General features: G+C 34.4%; 1 long non-coding RNA gene across 1 annotated transcript; it reads right to left on the bottom strand.

The window, feature by feature from the left end:
• Window positions 1–333: 333 nt before the first annotated feature.
• LOC112482023 lies at window positions 334–26,934 on the bottom strand. The gene is made up of 3 exons (XR_003047154.1): window positions 26,833–26,934; window positions 15,855–15,943; window positions 334–823 (listed from the first exon to the last, which is right to left on the bottom strand). It is a non-coding gene; the product is annotated as an uncharacterized LOC112482023 (long non-coding RNA).

Raw genomic sequence — 26,934 nt, 5'->3', positions numbered from 1 at the left:
AACAATCATAATTTCTGTAAAGGAAAGTTATGACTGATGTAATCAAGTCAGGTTTATTGAGGATTTTGAGTAAGGGAATTGAAATGGTTATAGTTATTTAGACTTTCAAAAATCTTTGACAAGTTTCCACACCAAAGACCTTTTAAAATTTAGGTAACCATCAGGCTAGAGAGAGTGTCTATTATTGAATAAATGTCTCAAAAATTTCTTCAACGGTAACATTTGACTCCCTTTACCTGACAGAAGGCAATTTAACTTTGGGTGGTGAACACACAATGCAATATACATATGACATATTATTGAATTGTAATAATTTTATTAACCAGTGTCACCCCAATAAATTTAATTAAAAAAAAAAACAAAGGAAAACACAAAACAAAACAAAAATCCAACATTTGATGCTGGCCTTCCTGAAAATGAACTGTCAATCAGACAAGGACATCTGCATGGAGATCTCCCAAGGCTGGATGAGCTGGTAAAACTCAGAAGATAAGCTTCAATGAACTAAATGTTATATATTAGAAAATAGGCTTCAAAGAATAACCTTGGCATTTAACATACTGAGAACATAGTATTGAAAGATAAGGAAAAAAAAAAGAGAGCTCCTTTGAGTCTTTAAATATGAAAGAAGCTACAGCAAATTTAAAATATGATATACTAAAAAGGATACAGAATTTGAGAGTTGACTTATTGTAGAATCTTAGCTGTTATCTAGTCTGCTTTCCCACTTGAAGATGTCATTCCTGTCTCATCGTAGTCTCTTCTGGAATACTTCCAGTTTTGAGGAGTGCATCCCCTCACTAGAACAATCTATTTGCTCCAACTGTTAGAAAATAAATGTATTACGTTGAGCTGAAATTTGCCTCCTGTAATCACCACCACTATTTTCAGTTTTGCCTTTTGGAACAATACAAAATAAACATAATCCCTCTTCCAATTAAATGCCCTACACATGCTTTAAGACACCTATCATGTACAATATGTGCATACATTTCCCTGCTCCTGTTAAACCTAGAATCTAGTGGAGAAGGAGACATTAAAAAATAACCACCCAAATGAGTATATAGTTGCAAAGTCAGGCATGTTATAAAAGAAGAAACATCTTCCTACAAGACTGTATAGCAAAGGAACCTAACCTAGGCTTTGTACATTGCTTCATGAATTTTGATCATATGCCTGGATACCAGGGATAATGATGTTCATCTCTCTTCCCACATGTCCCAGCAGGACTGGGGACCAAAAAGATTTTCATTCAATCTTATTTTAAATAAATTTTTTATTTTGAAATAATTTTAGACTTACAGAGGAATTGCAAAAATCGTACAATGAGTTCCTACATTACCTTGACTCAGCTTCCTCTAATGTTAACATTTCACATAATCGTGATACATTATCAAAATCAAGAAAATAACAATGGCACAATATTACTAAGTAAACTACAGACCTTAGGTGAATTTCAATAGTTTGCCACTAATGACCTTTTCTTGGTCTAGTATCCAATCCAGAATCCCACAATGCATTTACATGTCATTTCTTTTTAGCTTCTTCCAATCTGTGACAAATTCTCAGTCTTTCTTTGTTTTCCATGACCTTGATGCTTTTGAAGACTTCTGGTCAGTGATTTTGTAGAATGTTCCCTTAAATGAGTTTGTCTGATTAGACTGAGGCTATTCATTTTTGGCAAGAAAACCACAGACATGATGTGCCCTTCTTAGTGCATCATATCACAGGGTACATAATGTTGATATGTCTTATTACCAGTAATGTTAACCTTGGTTACATGGTTAAGGTGGTGTCTGCCAGATTGTTTTTTTAAAACAAGGTTTTGTTTATTCCATTATTAAAAGCAAAGTACTCTTTGAAAATATTCAAATGAGTAATACTTTAAACAATGAAGTTCTTCTCACCTCTGTCCCCCAGCCACTCAGATCTCCCCCCAATAGCTCCCTAAGCAGTGATCACTTTTGTAGTTACTTGTGTATTTAGTCAGTTTCTTTTTATAAATATAAGCAAATATGAATGTACACATATTTTCACTTCCTCCCCTTTCTTACACAAAAGGAAGCATACTATACACATTTTTTTGCACCTCTTTCTTTTTCACTGAACATATCTTAAAGAGCTTCTCATATCAGTACAGTGATAACTATTTTCTTCTTTTGTAAAGTTCCACAGCATTCCATTGTATGGATGTACTATAGATTATTTAACTAGCCTCTCTTAATAGGCACTTCTGTTGTTTCCGATCCTGTCCTATTGCAATCAATGCTGCAATATACATACAGTTTGCACCTGTATCTGTAGGCTATACCCCCAGAAGTGATATTGCTGGGTCAAATGATATATGCATTTGTAATTGTCAAACTGCCTTTCTACCAGCCATTTTCCTCACAGCCTTTCTAATAGAATACATTATCAAGCTTTTGGATCTTTATTAAAATCATAGGCAAAAATGGTATTTCATTGTAATTATAGTTGCATTTCTCTCATAAAAACAAGGGAAGGTGAACATGTCTTCATGTTTAAGAGCCATTTGAATTTCCTTTCTAGTGAACCCTCAGTTCATCTAATTTGCCCATTTCATGATTGAGTTGTCAAGAGCCTTTACATATTAAGTAAAATTAGTCCTTTCTAATATTTATGCTGGATATCATATATTCTTCCTTTTTAGATCTACTCCTCATCTTTCTGCTCCCTGTTCTCTGCCTCAGAATGCTTACCCATATCATATCAATGGGCTCCCTTGGCCTATAATGTGTTTGGTCAGTTAGGAGACAGAGGGAGGAGGAGTGTGAGATTGAAGTGTTTCTTCCTCCAGTACCCTCCCTACAGGGTTGCCTTGAAATGACTGCATTCCTTGACCGATGTCATCTTTTCCACACACTTTCTCTCCACGTTCCAGTATGCATTCCCTTTTTTCACTCCTTCAAGCCAAGGAATGATAAGAGCCCTGATGTTACTAGCTCTGGGGTATTAAATTATCATTGTGCTTCCCACATGTTTCTAAATAGTCCTTTTATTAAACTCTCCTTACATTGACCATCTGTTTCTTACTGGGATCCTGATTAGTACAATATGAGTTGCAAATATTTTTCCCTAGCTTTGTCATTTGTCTTTGCTTACGGTGATTTGATTCTGTAGAAGCTTTTGTTTTGTTTTGCTTTTAATGAAGGAAAATTTCATTAGTCACTTCTTATGGCTCCTATATTTTTGAGTCATAGTTATGAAGACCTTCCCTATTCCAATGATGTAAAGGATTCTCTAATGTTTTGTTCTAGTAGTTATATGGTTTCTTTGTATGTACACATCTTATCCTTTTTAGTGCTATTGTACATTAATTGGTTTCTTTTATTGTATCTTCTAAACTCATTATTTGCACAAATGGAAGCTACTGATTCTATGCAAAATTCTCTTGGCTTTTCTTTTTCTTTTTTTCTAGTTTTCTTCAATTTGATTTATAGAGTCATTGCTATTATAATCAAAATACCAACAGATATTTCTCTTTTTGCATTTTAAATTAAATTTATTGGGGTGACATTGGTTAATAAAGTTATATAGGTTTCAAGTAACAATTCAATAATATATCATCTATATATTGCATTGTGTGTTTACTGCCAAAGTCAAATCATCTGTCACCATATGTTTGACCCCCTTTATGCTTATCTACCTCCCCCTCCTACTTTTCCTTTTGATAACCACTAAACTGTTGTCCGTGTCTAAGAGTTTTTGTTTGTTTGTCTTGTTCATTTGTTGCTTGGCTTTTTTTCTATGTACATAATTTTACTATACATAAATAATGACGGTTATAACTCCTCTTTTTTAATTTTTATAACTCTAATTTCTTTCTTTGTCTAATTATGTAGGTTGATACCCCAAATACTATTAAATAATAGTGGTGATAATGAGCATTCTTGTCTTTTTCCTTACTTTAGAGGGATTTAGTCTGTTTCTTATGACTGATGATGACTTTTGGTTTGGGAGAGATATATTTTATGATGTTAAGAAACTATCTATTTTGATTTTTATTGAATGTTTTTTTTTTCCCCATGAATGGGTATTAACTTTTGTCAATTGCCTTTTTGTGGAGGTGATCATAAATTTTTTTCTTAGATATATTAATGTGATTAATTATATTATATACCCTGCATTCCTGGAATAATCCCAATCATGATGTGTTCTTTTTCAATGTGCTACTAGATACTATTTGTTAATATTTTATTCAGAATTTTAGCATATATATTCAAAAAAGTGATTGTTCTACGGCTTTCTTTTTTATAAATATTTTTTTAAAAAATTATAGTTGACATACAATAGTATATGAATTTCCATTGTATAACATAGTTACTCAACATTTATATACCTTATGAAGTAGCACAGAGATAAATTTAGTAATTATCTGTCATTGTACAAAATTATTATGAATTATTGACTATATGTCCTATGCTGTACATTTAAATCCCATGACTTATTTATTTTATAGCTGGAAGTTTGTACCTCATAATCCCCTTTACCTTTTTCACATCATCTTCTTATGTTTTTCTTTTAAATACAATCTTTTTCAGATTTTGATATCAATGTTATACTTACTTTATTAAAATCTTGGAAGTTTTTCTTCTTTTTATGCTCTGAAATAGTTTAAATATATGTAATGGAATATTACTCAGTCATAAGAAAAGAAGAAATACTGCCATTTATGACAACGTGGATGGCTCTTGAGATTATCATGATAAGCAAAATAAGTCAGATAGAAAAAAATTGAGAACCACATGTTTTCACTCATATGTGAGATATAAAACTGAATGCAACAAACAAACAAGATGAGCAAACAAAAACTCAGACACAAACAGTTTAGTGGTTACCAGAGGAAGGAAGGTTGGTAGATAAGAGTAAAAGGGGTCAAATATATGGTGACAGAAAGAGATTTGACTTTGGGTGGTAAACACACAATGATGTATTTTCGAATTGTACACTTGAAACCTATATAATTTGATTAACCAATATCACTTCAAAAAATTTAATAAAAACAAAACATAACAAATATCGTTGGGATTCCTCAGAGAAACTGCTGAGCCTAGTGCTTTGTGCATATATGTGGTGGGGGTAGGGCTTTCTTTATTAGTTCTATGGAGATCAGTCTGTTTAAATTTACTATGTTTTCTGGAAATAGTTATATTTTCCAAGAAAAATTTCGAATTCATCTTTTAAAACATATCTGTATAGGGTTGAACGAAGTTGTCTCCTGTGATTCTTTTAATTTGTTTTGTTTTTGAAGTTAACTTCTCTCCTTACCATTTATTTTGTATATTTGAAAAGAAGAAAATAAGTTTTAATTTGGAATTTTGAAAAACACGGAAAAATTAAAATAAGAGAAAAAAGCACTTATAGTCTTTAACCTAAAGAAAAGTATGATTAATATTTTGGTAAATGCATTTCCATCATTTATGTATATTTTAGAAAAAGTATAGTTGTGATCCTTCAGCATCATTAGTTTTCTATTTTCCTATTTTTTTCTTGATTGATTCTTGCTTTACAATGCCATTAGTGTGACACAAATTAGTTATAATTTTATCAGAATCACCATAAATTGATGCTGGGGTACAGTATTCTGGAAAATTTGGCCCTGAGTACTTAACTATAATTTTTTCGCTTTTGAATTTTTACAGATGAGACTTTTTTCCTCCTCAAATAGAATCATTAACAACATAGTGGTTAATCACTGCCATCTACTGGTAAAAATGGAAAATTTCATCCAGTGACTTGCTTATGGCATGGATAGTTAGTTTATTGTTTATGAAAACATATAAAAAATAATTGCAGAAAATTTGGAGGCATAGTAATTTTAAATAAAATGGTAAGAAAAATTAGGAATAAAAATTAAGGAAGCTTAGGATTTTAGTCAAAACATAGTGTTTTTTCTCTTAGCTTTTCTTTTCAATGTAGGTGTTCATTATATAGATATACAAAACTAATCTAATCTTACTGCTTCCAAACCAACTAATAACTGTGTAAAACCAGGTATTTTTATGTTTACCATTATCTATGGTTGCCCACCATCTGGGTAATATGATAATAGTAGTTTAACATAAGATAGAGATTGAGGTTTTAATTTTAATTATTTAGCTTTTTTTATTGTTGATTCACATATTTATTTCGCTTAATACATGCCTATATAAGCCCTAAATTAGGACAGTCTAAGAGGAACAGTGAACAGAAGGAGAGAAGAAAGAATAGCAAAACTTTTGAGACACAGAATAAGAGAAAGGACTTCCTTCTGTTTTATTACATATACTATTTTAACTCTCTTAGCACTGACCTCCTTCTAAACAATTATTGCAATAGAATTTCACATCTATTTTGTATAATTATTTTATGTATATCTGCTTTCTTTTACTAAACCAGAAGCCCCATGTGAGGCAGAACTGTTTTATTTGACATTACATCCTCAGTACTTGGAAGAGTGTCTGACGTGTACTAAGTACTCAATAAATATTTTTGGATAAATGTCTATGTAAATGAATTTAATTGTTAAACACTTTACACATACCCCTTACACAGCATATATCCTCTTTTTATAAATGTCCACATATAGACTTATTTTTCTCCCAGTACAAGTTCCAGAGAGTTTGAAGGAAAAGAAATATAAGATAGTGGATTGATAATTCCCAACCCCCCCTTTATTTATTTATTTGTTTTTTTGTTTGTTTGTTTGTTTGTTTATTTGCTTTTTTAATGTATAAGTGGAGAATTCAGTGCACTGTGGCCACATGGATCTCTTCAAAAGAAATATAAGTGGTGTGATTTTAGAGGAAGATATTAAATGATATCTCCTTTACATATTAAATGATATCTCCTTTCAGTCTGTCATAATGCCAACCATTAGAGCCATTTCTTTGACTTAGGCATTGTCTTTAAGTCATTCTTGCAGTCTAGACATTAATGCTCACAAATACATGAGAGAGGATTTGTTTACCTAACACAATCCTCTTTTGATCAGAATATGTAGAAATATGCTCAAGAGGCTTCATTTTCCATTTCATAGCAGGAGAATGCTCACTATAGCCCTTGTTTATTGAATGATTTACTGTTGTACATAGTTACCCCAAAGTGTGTGGATTTTGTCCTAATTTTTAGATGCTAAAAGAGGCACTTGGTGAGGTTAAGTGACTTGTCCAAACTCACACAGCTAGTAAATGTTGGAGTTCCTCTTTCTAGCTCTTCCTTTCTTCTCACTATTCTCTCCCTAGCCAAATCTCATTCACTCTTATTTTTATGCCATTGACTTAAAGACCTTTAGGCTGGTACACCTCTCTTCACCCATTATCTATAGACTAAAGCTCTAGCAGTGGCCTGTTAGAAAAATATCCTGGAAAAGTCATAGGATGCAGGCCAGAATGTATATCTTGCTTTTCTTGACAATTAGGATTGTGTGGTGCTGCTCAAGTTTTATTATCTGCCACAAAGTTTCAGGGTAGTGAATTTCTCAGAGTAGGACAGCCTCTACTGCTTTTAAAAATTTCTGATTAATAAGATAGAAAGCCTCCCTGGTGGTTTTAGCCACCCAGTATGAACATGATGAAGAAGACTAGCCAATTGAAGATTGTGGTTCTACTTGTTTGACATGGGCTGCTCTAGGTTATGGTATTTGAAAGCACATGACATGGTGCCAGGCCCCTTCAAGGAAGTCCTTGAAGCTTAAATGATATATTGATAGCTGACAGCTTTAACCCAGTATGGAAAAAAAGTACCTCCTAGAGAAGTGAACATGGAAACAATGGGCTAGCACCTGAGTTCCCCTATGACAGAATAGCCTGCTTGCTCCATGGTCTTAGAGGCATTGACTTTAGGACCACCAGTCTCTTCTCTGGAATTATGGGAACTCATTGGTTGAACAAGACATGATACTGGAATTCCACTTCCAGGCATTAAGTATATTTCTCAGGATTGGCCCAAAGTTGGACAATCTAGGACCACATGATTTAAAGGTTCTAGAGGCCATGATTAGCTCAAGATATCATTAGGTATATGAAAGACCCTTTGGTCTAAAAGGTCACTTTACTGAGTCACTTTACTCTCATTCAGTAATTACTGAGAGACAGTAAACTTATTTCATATGTTATAAAAAAAATCACTATGTATTCAAATTGAAATATATTAGGAAGGCTCTTTTATATATATCACTGTTCCTGTCATTGTATGTATCCTACATTTCCAGCTTTATTAATACTTTTGCTCAACAGATGGGAAATGATGGGGTTATGGATTGCCAATCAGGAAGGAGAGGTTGAAGACCAAGATGGATATTACTAACCTCTCTATGTGTCTCTCTAAATATAGCTCAATTAATAACTATTCTCTTAGAGGGTGTCACCCATCAGCAATGATTTTGAGCCAGATTTTGATGAGATAAGCTATGGGGTATGCCGAGTCAGTTATTGGTCCACAAGGCTGCATTCGGTTCTCAGGTCTGTCATGGCTTGGATATGAAAGCAGGTGTCTGTCACCTGTTTTATTGAGAGAGGATGTAGGGCATCAATTCCCTGTCATTGCTGATAGAAACTATATTGGATGGTCCAGTTAGTTCTCAAATGTATCCCACCAACATCAGAAAGTTACTTGTTTCTCCAGCAGCCAGCATGCAATTTTATGGGCCAGATACCAGCACTCAGTGAGCCACCTTGTTAGCATGCAGACAGTTTTTTGTTTTATGCCTTTACTGAGGGATCCAATAAGGACAGGTACAGAGAGTTAGTTTCATAGGTTCATGTTCATCCCAGAGGGATGAAGGAATCTGTTGAGATACCAAGGAGATACAAGTAGGATACAAACCACTTCTATCCTAGCATAAAGATATGAGCTCTGAGAAACCTAGAGTCTCAATGCCTCTTGTCCTATCATAGGCCCTACTGGAATTAGGTGAACAGTTCAGGTTCATTCTATGATAGTTGCTGAGCAAGAGGTTGAAATTTAATGATAAATCAGGCTACTACCCCATTCTGCCTTCACTATTCCTTTGCCTACCATTGACATTGTTTCTTTGACTACATATTGGTGGAAAGTACTATAAGAGTTTGTTTTTCAGGGTACTGGGATTATTCTCTCTGTACTCATAGACTTCTGGAATGCCACAGTGATATAGCATTCTGCTTGTTTTCTTCTGATAGACAGCCAACATGGAACATTCTACACTTGCTTACCCACTGTAAATATCAATAAAAGATATCATTTTGAAAATGTTAACTATATTCAGGCATTCTTCCAAGTTCCTTGTATATAACATCTCATTTAATCCTTTCAATTACCTTAGAAGATAAATTAATTTAAATCTCAGACCCATAGTTTAAGTAACCATCCAACAGCTAGTAAGTTCTAAGCCTCTGGCTCAACATTTCATGTTCCTATGACATTATCATATTGCCCCATGAAATTAAAACTCTGGCTTTACCTGTACAAATAAATATACCTTGACTTTAACCACACAATTTGGAGCTAGTTGGTCTAAAGCAATGCCCTGGAAATCTTTCAGGTGCTGGGAGCATCAGAAGCTTGGGGATAAAGTCAGGCAGTGGACAGCTTGTAAGTTCAGTGTCAGTAGCTCTAGCTTCACCTCTGCAGCTGTATGGTGAACACTCTCAGTAAGGCATGCCTATCCTGTACCACAATAGTGTTACCTGTATATTGATATTCAAGTTTTGGACATAGGTCATAAAGGGACAGGAAGAGGAAGAACATTGGCCAGCAAAGATACAAATTCTGGAGGGAATTCTGAAAGAAGTTAGTGTAGATGAATAAAGTGGAGAAAGAAAGATATTGTTGGGTAGTGGGGAGAAGAGAACCTACCAAAAGTGTGACTGGAACATAAAATTTTAATTTATCCAATAAATTTGTGTGCCATCAAGTAGATTAAGTTTGTTCATTTTTGTTTTGTTTTGTTTTGTTTTGCTAACTCAGAACAAAAGAAATGATCTACAAAAATACTTAGGAAAGAGGAGAGCAACAGATTTTTTTTCTGTTTTGGATGAACATTTCTAAAGAACTGTCTCAGGAGATAAACTCTCAGGGCTAACCCCAGGTGTTTAAATAGCAATGGGGAAACAAGTAGATCAGTTCTGAAGTCAGATTTAAAAAGGAGAAAATATCCAAATGTCACATCATGTGTGGTATTAATAACATGCTGTTTTTTTTTCCTTTTCAAATCTCCCTTATTTCTAATTCCTGTCTAACAATTTTTATAGTGAGTCTGGACAAAGAATAATGTCTTTTACAAAGTGTCTGGATGTGAGAGATACTTCGTTCTTTTTTCAGGCTTGGGGTATTTATACTCTTAAACATATAGGCAAGAAAACATAGACTTTTTTTTCATAGCTTGAACACAAGCATTAGAAGGGCAAGATTTTCTAAACATGAAAACATTTGTTTAAAACCACAAACGAGATACCACCTCACACCTATAAGAATGGCTATTATTAATAAGACAAGAAATAGCAAGTGTTGGAGAGGTTGTGGGGGAAAAAGAATTCTCATACACTGCTGGTGGGAACATAAACTGGCATAGCCATTATGGAAGACAGAATGGAGATTCCTCAAAAATATAAGGATAGAATTACCATATGACCCAGCAATCTCTCTACTAGATATCTACCCCAAAATTTTAAAAACATTCATAACAATATATGTACCCTTGTGTTCATTGCAGCATGATTCACAGTAGCCAAGACATAGAAGTGACCTAAATGCCCTTCAAGAGATAATTGGATAAAGAAGATGTTGTACATATAGACAATGTAATACTACTCAGACATAAATTTGATGAAATATTACCATTTGTGACAATGTGGATGAATCTTGAGAATATCATGCTAAGTGAAATAAGTCAGGCAGAAAATGACAAGAACCATATGATTTCACTCATGTGTGGGATATAAAACAGAAAACAACAAATGAACAAACAAAACAAACTCATAGACACAGAAAACAGTATGGTGGTTGCCAGAGAGGAGGTGGGGGGTGGAGGGAAAATGAAGAGGGTAAAGGGGTCAAATATATGGTGATGGAAGGAAATTTAACTTTGGGTGGTGAATACATAACGCAATATACAGATGATGTATTATAGAATTGTACACTTGAAACTTATATAATGTTATTAACCAATGTTATACCAATGTTAAATTTAATTTAAAAATTAATAGAAGTTGGTCAGGCAGAAAAAAAATTGAATGATGTTGCAGATTACAATTATATATTCATTAACTGTATTTCTATAACATCCTGAGAATAAAAATACCAAGGAAGTACAGGAGTTAAATAATATGTTGATGCTATTTAGAAATAAGTATTTATAGTTAAGTTTTAATGTTGTCTGTGGATTTAATTTTATGAGATTAAACAGTAAACAGACAATAAAATAAATATTTAGTTCTAACTAGATTACTAATTTACCTTTAAGCAGTGTCTTGCCTTTTGCCTTGCGATCACAATATAAGAATGAGAATTGGCTTACCCTGATTTATGTTGACTCTCACGTTTGGCCTCCTTGCATTTGTGGTTTGTAACCACGAGAAGCTATTTATTATTCTATCAGTATTGTGTAGTATCAAATCACCAAATATGCAAGATTTTCTTGACTCCATAGGTCCCTTTTTTGGTGACCAGTTCATCAACATGTGACACACATAATAATATGAAAATGCATGCATGTAGCAGAATGAAGAAGTATTCATTAGCTCATTCATGCTTTTATTCATGTATTCAGGCACTCGCTTAGTTTCTATGTATGCCCAGTGCTTGTAATAGCCAGTGATGACAATAGGATGAAAAATAAATTCACAAGTGATCCTCTGCCTAGACTTTTAACAAAAGAGGACTTATTTGCTTTATATATTGTTTCTTGATTAAAGACTATTATTTTTAACTGCCTTTGTATTCACAAATGTTTGACGTTCACAGGTTTTGAATTTTACACTAGAATACAAACTCAGTTAACCCTTTTATGTGGAAATTCCTGATTTTCTCAAGGTATGAAACCTGAGAGGTAGGAAAAAAAATAAAAACTTTGTTATTTTTGAAATGAAAGTGAAAACAGAAGGATAATTCATGACTTTGGTAATTGTTCTTTCCTATTGTGGACATTAGCCTAAGATCATAAGATATACTATTTGTTTTTCATCAGTACTTAAGATTGCTTTCAATCATCTTTTAAGCGAATTAAACTAAAATGTAGTAGAAACTGAATATTTCCATCATTGATTTGAAAAAAAAATAAAAGATAAGATGCTGCAGAATATTTCCTTTTCAATTACTTAGATTCTTTTACTATTTCTAGCCAACTTAATATTTTTTTCCTAAGTAAAACATTGGACTTTTGAAAAAAAATAATCACAGTAAAAGATGTTATTTCTACTTTACTAATTTCCCGTTCACTTTACATAACTGGTTGTCTTGAACAAATGAATTTCATGAATTGGATAAGTGGCATAATATAAGGCTTTAACTATGTAAATATCCATAAAACTGTAAATAATCATTTACTGATAATGTAGAGTTAATGTACATATCCAGTGATAATGTATACTGAAATGTAGCAATGGTCTGGAGATTATCACAATTTACACAGTGCCATTCTGTAGTGGAGTGCTTGCTAATGTTTAACTATTGGAAGATGATATTAATAACTTCTAATAAGAAATTATTTTAAATTATGATAATATTCTCAGGTATGTAAAGGATACTTTAATGATTGGATACTGTTTTCATTTATTATCTAGGAAGAATACTTTCCTGGATTTAGTAAATGGATAATTTCAATTTATCTCATCATTTACCACTTTCAATTTATCCTATTTGAAAACACAACAAATCTAGCAATTTGGTAAGTTTTTATCACTGCCACATTTAGAAAATCTAATTGTTAGTCAAAGTAGTTTTCTTTTTCAGTGAGCATTTCTTGGTATTTGTTACCTGTATTATATGGTTTATTATGTGCTCTTTAAGCCATATCAGTATTTATTTTTATGTTCTTCAGATTATGCCCATTCCTGGGTCTCTGTAACAAATGTTGGGTTTTCCCCCACTCTGACATAGGTGCTGTATATTTTCACTAGGTGAAAGTAATTCAAACATGATATATTCTGTGGAAATGGCTGAACTATGTAAGCTTGGTTTTAAAGGTAGATAATCTTTAAAACCATATTTATGATCAGAGCCACAACCAAAAATAACAAAGACAATGCTGAATTCTTCTCACAGGATTAAACTATGTAACACATCTTCCTGACAGATTCACAGAATATATTGGAATTTCTAATTATATGCTCATGCTAGGATTGTAACAACGTGAAAGTCACAAGCTGCTTTGTGCTAAATGTAAAAGCGGGTAGGGTGGAGTGAAGAGGAGGTAGCAAATATGTAATCTTATCTCTACCCACTCAAATCTAATTGAGAAGTCAATTAGAAAGATTAGCATTAACCATTCAAGAATGAACTCAGGCTTTGCTTATTAATTCCTCCTTGTGTGTGTATGAGCTAGCTGAATAAAGGAAATGATGATTAATTTGCATGAAAAAGCATTATTCAGTTCTGTGGAAACCTGAACTGGGCCTTGATTTCTGAGAAGTCATCACATGCCAAAGTCAATATTTTAAATGTACATTCAGAGCATACTATATCTGAACACCTTTCTAAACAGTTTAACTCAATTGGAAAGTTTCCTAGTCTTCTATTAAATTGTTAACCTGGAGTCCATTTCTGCTTCCTAATTGCCCAGACTTTGAGAAGGAGGAAAAGAATATGGTAGATCGAGACAAAGCATGGTGGTTCTCTTGTGGTGTCCCCAGTTAAGGGAAGTTTAGGAAATGGTCACAGCACTGAAGAGAATGTGTCTAGAATGGAAGTATTCAGATAGATGTAATAGGAACTAAAGCAGGCATTTAAGCCATAGGAAAATTGGGTCTGTGGAAAGGGAGAGTAACAGTTATTGAACATAGCCTAAGTGACGGGCATTACATTTGGCTTTCCTTCTGAATTTTATCTGCAGTCAGAGTTTGTATAGCATTAAGTAAAAAAGGGATAGTGAGAGGAGAGAAGATGAGAGGGTCAACTAGATTTGAAATAATAGGTAGGTGGCAGAAGTAACTAGAGAGGCTAAGAAGTGAATCCTTAGGAAAAGTACCTCCTGCCTACTCAGTTCTCTTAACTTTTAGGATCCATCTATAAAACAAATGCTCACTTTAGGAGAAAAAAACTGACAACTAAAGCATTTGACAACCTTAGAGTAAGAATTTTGGAGACATCAATATTATTTATCATAGTATATTCACCTAGAGGATCTTAACCTTTTTTTTAAATGTTATATATAATATGCATACATAGATCCTCCCTCCATACTCTAATTTGTCTCAATATTTAATTGCTCTAACTTTGAGAAAATATCTGACCACTAGCTTTCAATCATCAACCCTTTATCAACTTTTTATCCTAACCTTTTATGAGTTTCAGGTTTTAACTGTTCTTGATGTTATTGTTAAGGTACCATATCAGGACATATGTAGAATTATACTGAGGTTGGAGTTCTTTAATCTCAATGTAGATCTTTAAAATATAGAAGATAGTGTAACCTCACAAAAATTTCACTTCTTTAAAAAGGCTTTTTCTCTGTTCTTTCTTCCTGATTCAAACTGGCCTTGTCTAGTCTAATAGCACTATGACTTGCTTCTTTTCTTTCCATCTTTGCACATACTGTAGGACTACTCCTTTAATCATTAAGTCCTTAGGACATCAGATTTTAGTAGCATCAAACAGTCTTAGGAACAAAGCCTCAGGCCTGTTGACCACAGAAACAGAGTTTCATCAAAATAAAGATAACATCTTGATCTCAGTTATGTTTCAGCTCCAGAACCATGAAGGATGAACGACCCCACTGACCATATCCCCTCAAAACCAGACAAAACCGACAATATGACTGACATCAGGACTTGATGCAATCAATGATCAACTGTCTCTTACCGTAGCCCCAAACAATCAGTAGAGCCTATGACCCCAACTCCCTTAGCTACCATGATTAATTATCTTTGCCCTATATAAGCTATTCCCTTCCCTATAACCCATCAGGGAATCAGATTTTTGACAGCTAGCTTACCTGCATCTCCAGGATTGGTGCCATTTCCTTAAATAAACCTTTACTTTCTTTGCTGAATACTCCTGTTTATGCCTCTTTTGATTTTGAGGCATGAAGGCAAATGAATCTCCTTTAGTTCAGTAACAATAGTAATCAGGCATATTCTAGGACTTAATTTACCACGACAGCCAATGATTTGTTTGATTTAAAACAATGAAAGCTTTACTGCTGCTTCTGATACTTGTGGTCAAGTATGACACTCAGACCTTTTTCTGATTTAGAGCTGTTCCTGAAGTACAGTGAATTGAAGAAATCCCCCCACAAATCTTCTCTTTCAGGGGATCTGTGCCATATGGTTCAAATTCTTTTCATCTTATCTATATCTTTCTGGCCTGCCTGTCTCCCTCCTTTAGTGGCTTACTTTCCCCTTTGTTATATGTTTTAATTTTCCCTAAGACTGCCTTTGATATATGTTTTAACTTGATTTTACCTGTAAACAAATGACGAAAACAAGTAGAGAGTACTTCCATTGTAATTTGCCCCAGGCCTGACCTGTACTCTACTGATAAATAACCTGTCTTCAACCATCCCATATTTGTGCAATTCGATCTTCTGATAACACTTCATTTTGTTGTCTCTGACTACTTTAATATCCCATTTCCTTGTGTTTCTCCAAGGCATTTCTCTTCTTGGTATCTTTTGTAAACTCAGTTTATCAGACAAATGAATTTCAGCGTTTACTGACCTTGATCCATTTGAGAAGGTCTCACAGCAGTATCAAGAGCATATGCAGAATAATGCCGAGGTTGGAGTCCTGATAAACTCCTCTGTTCTCTGGCAAATTAAATAAATTTTAAAAACGTAGATAGGATAGAGCATCTGCTTAATTAGTTATAAATCACTTTTTTGATAAACTCATTTTTGACATACCCAATGAGTATTCCTATCTTAAGACTGTTATTATGTGTACCTGAGACAAAGCAACAATAATGGCTACCATTTATTGAATGATTTCCATGTACGAAATGTTTCACTTAATATTATCTGATTTTTCCCAATAATTATGAAAATTTTCAAACATATAGCAAAATTAAATTTTACAGTGAATGCCCATGTATCTACCACTTCAATTTTATCACTCTCATTGTACTATACTTGCATTAACATATTTGTGTCCACCATCATCTCTCTATCCCTGCATTAATCCATCTAATTTTTGATACAATTGAAAGTAAACTTCAAATATCAGTTTATTTCACAAAAACTTACATTATCTTATTTGAATATTTACAAAAAGCATGCAAGATAGGTTTTATTAACTCCATTTTACAGATGAAAAACCCGAGGCTGAAAAATTGTAAGGAAATTCCCCAAGGCCACACAGTCAATGATTTATAGGGCAGGGATTTGAGCCCCAGTCTGGCTCCATGACCATACTTTTTCTACTATACTAAAGAATGCCCCAGAGTATATACAGAGTCACTTTGTCAATTTACAATTCAGGGAATGGCAAAGGGGAAAAAAAGGAGCTCAAACTAAATTATATTTTCGCTGGAGGAAAATAAGGCAGCTTAATTTTTTACCCCCAAGAGCCTATAAATAAGCCTAAATGCTTGTGAGCACTACTACTATTCTAATTTATAATCAAGCTTTTTGTTTTGCTTTTCCTTCTCAGTGCAGTTTTCCAATAATTATTTCATTTGGTTCTCAAAACTATGGAGAAGTAGGATATGTGTTTCCCAACTTCCCATTTATAAAGGAGGAAACAGGGGTTAAGTGATCCATTTAAAGTCATAGCCAAGTAGAAGAGAGAGAATTGGAAAACATCCAGTGTTCTTCAAAGCTTTGGAGTAGGAAAGCCATGGAGAAGGATTAAAAGGTGTCTTTACAGGTATGATTTCTAATAAAGAATTCTTTAAAATCACAGATTTCCAACCTAAGTCAAGTGATAATATAAAATTCTCCACATTAATTTTAATTTACAAAATTAATGTTGATTAACATTGACTTTATGCATTTATACATGTGTACCCCGTGGTATTTAAAGAGTATGGAATGATGGTGCAAACAAAGATTAAGATATTGAAATGACAGAAAGGTTGGAGAGTTTATCTCACCCCTCCCAAAGACAAATATCTAAGGCTATTTAAACTGATTTTATTGCAATTTGCAAGCCTGTTCTTAGAAGTGTGAGGCTCACATTATCAGCTACTTCCAATTTTAAAGTAATATTTCAAACTCTCCTCATACTGCATACAGGGTAAAATTATCTTGTCACTGGAGAATGATACTTCAAAGTAGGTGCTAATTTGAATTAACTGATATAAAATTGATGAGATTTTACCCTACTGGTATTTACCCTTCATATCTCTATTGTTCAGAGGCACTGCACAGTATAAAGGGTACCATTTGCTTTTAAGCAAAGAAATAAAGCAATGTTTTATCTCATTAGATTCCATTCATGTAGCATGGAGGTTAAGAGTTTAGGCCTGGGAGCCAGATTGCCCTAGTACAGACAGCCCTATAACCTCATCCAGGTTATTTGATCTTTCCATGCATCAGTTATCTCGTCTGTACTTTGTATAGTGCTCATGAGTATTAAGTGAATTGATAGGTATGAAATATTTATAATTCAGTCTGACACACATTATAAACCCCCCATAAATGATAGTTACTTTCAGTATCATTCTCACTACCTCTGTGAGGTGGGTAGGCCAGATTCTAATAATTTCTATTTTATAAAATGAAGAAATTGAAGCCTAGTGAGGTGAAGAGATTTACCCAAGATCGAGTCGTATTATAGTTAAGTCCATTGAATTCTTCTTTGCATTTATCTGACATTGTTTTGGGGGTTCAGGGTGAATAGGAGGTACTGGAATAGCATCCCCACCTCCCTCTTAGGACAGTATGTGTGATGTACATGAATAGAAGGAAAGCACTGAAGAAGGGCAATTCCTCAGTACATTGCATTTGGATTTTATCTGTGGAAGGGGCTTTCCAGTTTTTGCTGTATCCAAATCCTGACCAAAATGTATTTTGTTATCCTGATTTTTGTTTGAATTTAATTAAATGTTGATGAATATGAAAGAACATACCAGCTGTATGCATGATAAATGATAGATATCCATTATTTCTCGATTCATTTGTTGACCTCACAAGAGATTCCTCATCATTCTTGAAGGTATTTAGAAATTTTTTTACCGGTAATAATTTATATTCTTCTTTGACTTCTCCTTACAGTAGTGGATAGTCTGGATTGTTACACCAACTATTAAAGCTAGTACTATTCCAGGCAATGCTGCTATTAAAATCAGATCCAGAGTATCCCAGAGTTGGTCACATTTGGCTCCCAAGTACCAATAATTTCCTTACTGATCTCTGAAATTTGGATATCTAGGTAGAGATAATAGAAATAGAGAAATTTCACAACTTAGATAAAAACTCGTCTCCCCTGAATGAATCAAACCTTTCATTGTTACTAAACTATGAGGTTTCCCTATAAGGGATTTATGTTGTCTCATTTTCCACTTGAGCAAACACTCTAAAATCTACAGGTTTGAACACACATTGAGTCAGCATGCAGAAGGCTGTCTGGATTTCCCAACCATTAACTAATGAAGATGTGGCACTTAGTTAGAAATGGGAAAAAAAGGGGGGCTCTCTCAGAATGGCTGTCTCAAGACTGCTTGTAAAACTATCCACATTTTGCCTACTTCTCATATCTTTTACTCCAGCTACTTTAGTTCTGTCAGTGCTATGAAAAAAAGTTCAAAACAGCCTACTCTACCAGTTATGTAACTGTAGGCTGGGTGTTTCCCCCACCCACTTTTGTAATGATGAATGCAGGTTAACAGACTGACTCTGCCACTCTACAGCAAATACAAGAACATGATTAGATGAGAATAGACTGCCAGCAAAATCTGTCCCCATTGTTCCCATGACTCCAGATTTTTTCTATAAAAAAGAACTAAATGACTCATATACTAACTTTTAATGTGTTTATAAAGACTTGACATTCAGCCAAATAAGCTGAATGTGTTTCTCTGGTGCATAGGCTGAACACACATATACCCACATAGAAATGTCCATGGGTTTGTGGACAGGAATAATATGACTTCTCATCGTCCTCTATGGGAATGACTAATGGTGAGGTTAGCTCATGCAGTGTCTTTAGAGATTGCTTCATTGGGTCCTCTAGAATTGATAATGGGTTACCCAATTGAACAGTAAATGTCAGATCCTAAGTAAGCATCTCCTGGTTTGTATTATGACAATATATTAAGGAGTATTGTTATAGATGACATGAAAGGATTGATTAGATGATTATTATAATTTTTATACCTCTGATAGTCTAGGGTTCCATAAGGCAATGAATCTACCAGCTTCAAATAGGTAGTAATTTACTTGATAGAACATAGTTTTTAATATATAACACAATGCCATTCATTTAAGGAGGTCAAAATATATTTGAAAAATGTCATCAATATTCATAAATTTCTTCTTGGAAAAATCTTTTGCAAGAATATATTTCTTATTTAACTTAGGAATGAATCACAAAGGAATTATTTATTAAACAATAACAATTCATTCATTTATTAAGCAACATTTATTGGGTACTTACTATTTGCCAAGTACTGTTCCAGGCATTTGAGATAGACCAGTAAATAAAACAAGATCCATGTCATCAAATAGTTTAAAATATAGTGGAGAAAGACAGACAACAAAAATAAGCATAATTACTAAATTATCTAGAATGTTTAAAAGTGGCAAGTGCTAAGGAAAAAAGAAAAATAGAGCAGGGTAGGGGGATTGGCATCGTTGGGGGCAGGATAATGGGGCAGGTTGCAGTGATATGATAGAGTAGTAAAGGGAAGTTCTTATTAAGAAGGTAATATTTGAAGGAAGACTGAGAAGGTGAAAGAATTAGCCATAGGATATTTTGGGAGAAGAGAGCATTCCAAAATGGGAACAGCAAGTACAAAAGGCTCTAAAGCATAAAGGGGTGTTCCTGCATGTTTGAAGAACACAAGGAAATCAGTGTGGCTAGAGCATAGTGAGTTAGAAAATAAGACCAAAGAAGGAAGGAGACCAGATAACAAAATACCTTATAGGTCATTGTAAGGACTTTGACTTTTACAATGAGTGAAATGAGGAATAATTTCAGGGTTTTAAGAAGAAGAGTGGCATGATCTAGGTTATTTTGAAAAGATCACTCTGTTTTCTACTGTATTGAAAACAGACTGTAGGAAGACAAAGGTAGAAGCAAGGGGAAGCGTCACAAAGCTGTTTAGTAATATAAGCAAGAGATATCCAGAATAGCTTAGACCAGGATGATCATGGTGATGAGGGTAAGGAATGGTTGATTTCAACTTTTATTTTTTAAGGCAGAGCCAACAGGATTTCCTGAAGGACAGGAAGTAGGTAGAGTGTGCAAGAAAAAGAGCACTGAAGGATGACTAAGGTTTTTGGCCTAGAAATGAAAGGATGGAGTTGCTATCAAATGAGATGAGAAAGACTATAAAAAAAACATGTTTGGATGGTGGTGATGGGAGTGGAGGAGTTCAGTTTTGCACTTGCTGGTTTTGAAATTGATATTAGATATCCAAGTGGAGACGTTGAGTAGGCAGTTATATCTCTGAATCTGGAGTAATGAATTTTCCCAGCTTGGATGGTATTTAAAGATGAGAATAGATGAGATCACCAATGGAGGAATTATAGATAAAGAGGATGAAGGACTAAGCCCTGGGACACTCCAACATTAAGAGGGTGGGGGACAAGAGAAGAGACTAGCAAAGATACATGAGAAGTGGACAGTGAAACAGAAGAAAAACAAAAAGAGGAGAGAGGGAAATCCTGGAAGCCAATGAAAATTCAAAGAAGAGAGACTGATCAACTGTGTTAAAAGCTGCTGATGGGTTAAGTAAGATGAAAACTGAAAATTGGCCATTGGGCTTAACATCATAGAGGCTAGGGGAAAGGAATGAATTAACTTTCTGGAGCACTTCTCTGAGCCAGTTACTATACTATATGAAGAATTTTAAACATTTTATCTTATTTAATTCTCATAGCAATCTTGGGAGGTATGTAAATGTTTTCTATCATCAATAAGAAATAAAACCTTTATATAAAATACATTTAAAATGCAGTCTACATTTTTTCTTAATAACCAGTAAGTATATGAGAAATGTGAACATTGCTTGAGAGATACAGCAACTGTTCCAAATAAAAATGGTCAAATTCATAGGAGCAGAGAATAGAAAGGAGGCTGTCAGAGGTTTGGAGGAGGGGGAAATGTAGAATTGTTTTTCAATGTGTATAAAGTATCTGTTATGCAGAGTGAATAAGTTCTAGAGATCAGTTGTACAACATAGTACATTAACAATTCAGAATTGTGCCCTTCAAATCATGGTGAGAGGATAGATCTCATATTAGGTGTTCCTACCAAAAAGAAGAAAGGAAGGGAGGGGAAGGAGGAAAGATACTACAAATGGATTCAAGGAAATTTTTGTAGCTTATGGATACACTCATCAAGATGTATACATTAATGTGTGCAACTTTTGTATACTATTATGTCTTAATAAAGAAAAAAAAATGAATCCTGTTTAGATCTATTGCAGTACTGATTTTCATTTTGATGCCAGTGAGGGAGGAAGGGGGTCAGAGTTAGCTGAATTTTTTTTCAATCTTTTTAAAAATCTTTATTCTATTTGTAACAATGTAAAATATAGTTCTTAAAAACTATAGAAATAATAAATAAGAAATTATTTTAAGAAAAATATAGAAATAAAATGACTAAAAATTTAAAAATTTATCAGGCATGTGCTCTTAGGCCAATTTTATTAAGTTGTCTGTCTTTAAACATATCTTAAATTTGGCTTTTGCTTTTGTTCATTTTTTATATGAATGAAACATTTGGTACATCTGTGTGCGTGCGTGCGTACGTGTGTGTGTGTGTGTGTGTGTGTGTGTGTGTGTGTGTGTGTGAGATATCTGCCTGTAAGGGCGTGAGTGGTAAGTGGTGGTATGTGTATCCTTAGACAATTTCGGCAATGCCATTAAAATGTTTTAAGAATTTAAAAATACCGATTATATCATTTAGTTTGATATGTTCAATTCTAATTTGTTAGTGCCTAACTCTGATTAACAGTGTCAAAATAACTGAGCCAAACAGTGTGGTGCTAAATATATTTAGTAATAAAAGTGATCACTTGTCATCAAGTAGACATCAAAGTAACTGATTATATATACATGCATGCATGCATGCACAGGCAGATTAACTCCAGAGCAGTTATGTACCGCATTCAGATCTACCAGTAAAATAAGTTGAAGTAACTTGTTTGAATCAACTTGCTGTAGAAAAGTTTCAAAATAGGCATATTGTCAATGTGGCATGGCAATTAACAATTGTAAAGATTTGTAAAACAAATGAGGCAAATAATTATAATAAGGATTAGGAAAGTAGATAAAGGTGATCAGCTTTCAGCCAAAATGTTGATTAGATGCCTCCAGGATTCCTCCAGCTGTAAGTTTACAAATAACATTAAAATTGTCAGATGAATTATATATGTTTCTTCATTGCTGTATTATATTTACTCCCCCTCCCCTTGAGTGTAATTTCACAATCTGGCTTGTATTCTCATCTCAATTCTGAAACAGTGTTCTCAAAAGTTATCACCAACAAGTAAATGCTAAATCCAATGACTTTTTAAAATTGCTTTTCATCTTCTTCAACATTCTTCCAATATTGTCCATTATTGAGCAACCACTCCCAATGAATGACTGAATCATTCAACAGATCGTTGTAGAATACCTTCTATGTGACATCAGGCACTGTGCTAGGTGCTGCTCAAACCCCAGTGCCTTTGCCCATACTGGTTCCTATGCCTACCCCTGTTTTTTATTATTTTTATTTTTATTTTTTACAAACTTTTTTCTGGTTTTATTGAAATATAATAGACAACTAGTTGCTAATGTTTACATTGTACAATTCATTGATTTTTTTCAATTATAGTTAGCATACAATAACATATTAGTTTCAGTTGTACAGCATAGTGATTAGTGATCTCTATAACTCAAGAGGCGGTCACCCCACTAAATCTAATACCCCTTTTCCCTCTTACATATTTATTATAACATTGTTAACTGTTTTTCTTATGTGATACTTTATATCTCCATGTCTATTTTGTAACTATCCATTTGTACTTCTTAATCCCTTTGCCCTTCTTTGCCGTGCACCAACCCCCCACACACATTTGGTAGCCCTCAAAATACTGTCTGTATCTATGAGTTTATTTTCATTTTTGTTATTATTCTGTTCTTTAGATTGCACATGTATGTGAAATCATGTGATATATCTCTTTCTTTATGTGACTTATTCATTCAATGCAATATCCTCTATGTCCATCAAGGCATATCTTTTTCATCCTCTTTCTTTCAGTCTGTGTGTATCTTTTAATCTGAAGTGAGTCTCCTGTAGGCAGCATATGTAGGGGTCCTGTTTTCTTATCCATTCAGCCACTCTATCTTTTGGTTGGAGCACTTAATTTTTTTTCCATTTGAGGTACTAGTTGATAGGAATGTAGTTGTTACCATTCCTTATTCCTGTTTTTGATACATTTTTTCTTCTGAAGGAAGTCCCTCCAACATTTCCTGTAATATAGGCTTGGTGTTGATAAATTCCTTTAGCTTATTCTTGTCTGGGAAGCTCTTTATCTGTCCTTTGACTCTAAATGATAGCTTTGCTAGATAAAGTATTCTTGGTTGTAAATTCTGGGTTTTCATCACATTGACTATTTTGTGCCAAGCCCTTCTGTCCTGTATAGTTTCTTTTCAGAAATCAGCTGCCAGTCTTATGGATGCTCCCTTGTAGGTAACTGCTTTTCTTTTGCTGATTTTCAGATTCTCTCTTTGTCTTTAAGCTTTGACACTTTAATGATGATGTGTCTTAGCGTGGGCCTGCTTGGGTTCATCTTTTTTGGGGACTCTCTGAGCTTCCTGGGGTTGTATGTCTATTTCCTTCACCAGGTAAGGGACGTTTCCATCATTATTCAAATAGCTCTTCAACTTCTTGTTTTCCTTAAGGTAACCATATGACATGGATATTTTTACATTTAACTGTGTCCCATAGGCTCCTTAAGTTATTGTTATAGTATTGGCTTCTTTTTTTCTTGCCATTCTGATTGAGTGTCCTTGGCTTCTCCATTCTCTATATCGGTGGTTCGATACTCTATCCACTGTGTTTATTCCCTCTAATGTACTCTTCATCTCAGATAATGTGTTCTTCATTTCTGACTAGTTCCCTTTTATAATTTCCATTTCCATTTTTATGTTTTTTACCTCTTTGTTAAAGTTCTCACTGAATTCACCTATACTTCCCTTAAATTCATTGGGTATCTTTATAACCAGTGTTTTGAACTCTGCATCTGTTAGATACTTGACTCTATTATATCTAGATCTCTGTTCTGTTCTCTCATATGGTTTCTGCTTCTTTGTCTTCCCCTTTTGTTGCCTTTCTGTGCCTCTTTCTATGTACTAAGCAAAGCTCCTAAGTCTCCTGGTCTTATTAGTACAGCTTTGTGTAGTAGGTGTCCAGTGGCACAGTCCTGAGAGGGGTTTAGCTGCAGAAAAATTTAGCCTCAGCCTATGCCTCTCTGGGGCCACCTGTTAAGATTCAGCAAACAGTCCACAGATGCTGTGCTTATAGTTGCCTCAAGAAACCACACCAGAATCTGAAGCCAGCTGTCACCAGTGAGAGTCTTGGTGCTGCTCAGCAAGGGGCACCTGACTGGTAGAAGATACACTTGAATGTAACTTGTGGGGCCATGAGTTAGGGGAGGAGGAGTTTCAGGGACTCTTCTGGGCAGAGCAACCTCTGTTATCCAGTTTGATGACATCTCTGCTATGGTGGCACTGAGTCCGTGCACTGGGAAGGGAGGAGGACTTAAAGACAAACAATGGATACCACTGGCACTTCTTCCTGGGAGGCCAGCACTTCTACCCAGGAGAAAGCCTGGCCTCTTGCCCTTGCTCCAAAAACTCAGCATCCAAGCAGCCAACCTGGCACTGGTGCTCAGGGCGAGCAAGTCAGTCACCATGGAAGTCTGCTCACAGACACGACCCCTTTAAGAGGTGTCTGTAGCCGCTGGTCGCTGCTGCCTCTGCCGCAGCCTCTGTCCCACTCAGTGGCTCAGACTAGGCAGCCTCGCGTCTTCGGCCCCTCCTACCTCCTACCATTGCAGGTTGATTAATATTTCTTTACTTAGTTGTAGTGCTTTTGTTCATCTAAATCCCAGGTGACTTTCCTTGCTGTTTGCTCTGTGTTTCTGTTATTGTTTGCAAGAGGGATGAACAAAGCCTCTATCATCTACACCAATTTTTTTTTCTGTCTCCCCTACCCCTGGTTTTCTTATTATCAGTTTTCAAAATTCAGCTCAAGAGGAATGACTCCTGGAAAAGCTTTCATCATTGCCCCCTCCCCACCTATCCTCTTTCTCTCACATATGCACTCCTTCTTATACTTATATTATCTTTTTTCCTAGGTCTTCTTCACATTTGTGACCCAACTATTCTCATTTTTATGGTTAAAAAAAAAGGAGAACATCTGCCTAACTTTTTTTCATTAAATTTATTGGGGTGACATTGGTTAATAAAATTATCTATGTTTCAAGTGTACAATTCAATAATATGTCATATGTATATTCCATTCTGTGTTCACCACCCAAAGTCAAATCTTCTGTTACCATATATTTAATCCTTTTTACCCTTTACCTACTCCCCTGCCTCCTTTCCCTCTGGTAACCACTAAACTGTTATCCATTGTCTATGAGTTTTTGTCTGTTTCTCTTATTTGTGCTTTCAGTTTTTATATCCCACATATGAGTCAAAGCATATGGTTCTCAACTTCTCTTGTCTGACTTATTTCGTTTAGCATGATAATCTCAAGATCCATTCATGTTGTCACACGTGGCAGTATTTCATCTTTTTTTATAGCTGAGTGATATTCCGCTGTATATATGTATCATATCTTCTTTATCCAATCATCTATCGAAGGGCACTTTGGTTGTTTCCACATCTTGGCCACCATGAATAATGCTGCTATGAACACTGGGGTGCATATATCTTTATGGATAAATGTTTTAACATTTGGAGGGTAGATAACCAGCAGAGGGATTGCTGGGTAATATGGGAATTCTATCCTTAATCTGCCAAATTTTAAAAGAAAAAAATTATCTATGACTCAGTGAACATACTCTTTTATAAAAAGTAAACCTGGAAACAAAGTAAGGGAGTCACAGTGAATGTGAATTTTAAATATTTCTTGATTTACAAAAAACCTTATTAACATAACATGTAAGGATTATTGCCATTCCATAACATGAAACACACCTTATTTTTCTTCTTTAGAACAGTAAAAGTTTATTTATGAATATGTGAAAATTATGTGTAAAAAATCTGTCTGAGGAAAGTAATTTTTAAATGGTGCTAATCTCTTAAAGTTAATATATATTGTCTCAGTTAATGTTTTAAATTTTATTCTATTGTTTTTATAACAGTAGATTAAAATATTTTATGGAATGTACAACTGTACTATATGTTAGGAGCCATTGATTAAAATATTATTTTAAAACAAGTATCGAATCTGTTGAATACAGCAAGCAAAAAAAGTGAGTTATTATTTACAATATATTGCTTACTCTGCTTTTACAGCATTTATAAACACATACCTGTAAAAGGCTCTCCATCTTTGCATGCACAAACAATATTATCTGGACAAAGATCTGTTACATTCCCTCAACAGTCATCAAAGTCAGTCACAGGTGTACAAT

The sequence above is a fragment of the Pteropus alecto genome, unplaced genomic scaffold, assembly GCF_000325575.1.
Source record: "Pteropus alecto unplaced genomic scaffold, ASM32557v1 scaffold175, whole genome shotgun sequence".
Lineage (NCBI taxonomy): Eukaryota > Metazoa > Chordata > Mammalia > Chiroptera > Pteropodidae > Pteropus > Pteropus alecto.
The sequence above is the reverse complement of the archived record's forward strand: the minus strand, read 5'-3'. Positions and strand labels throughout refer to the sequence as shown.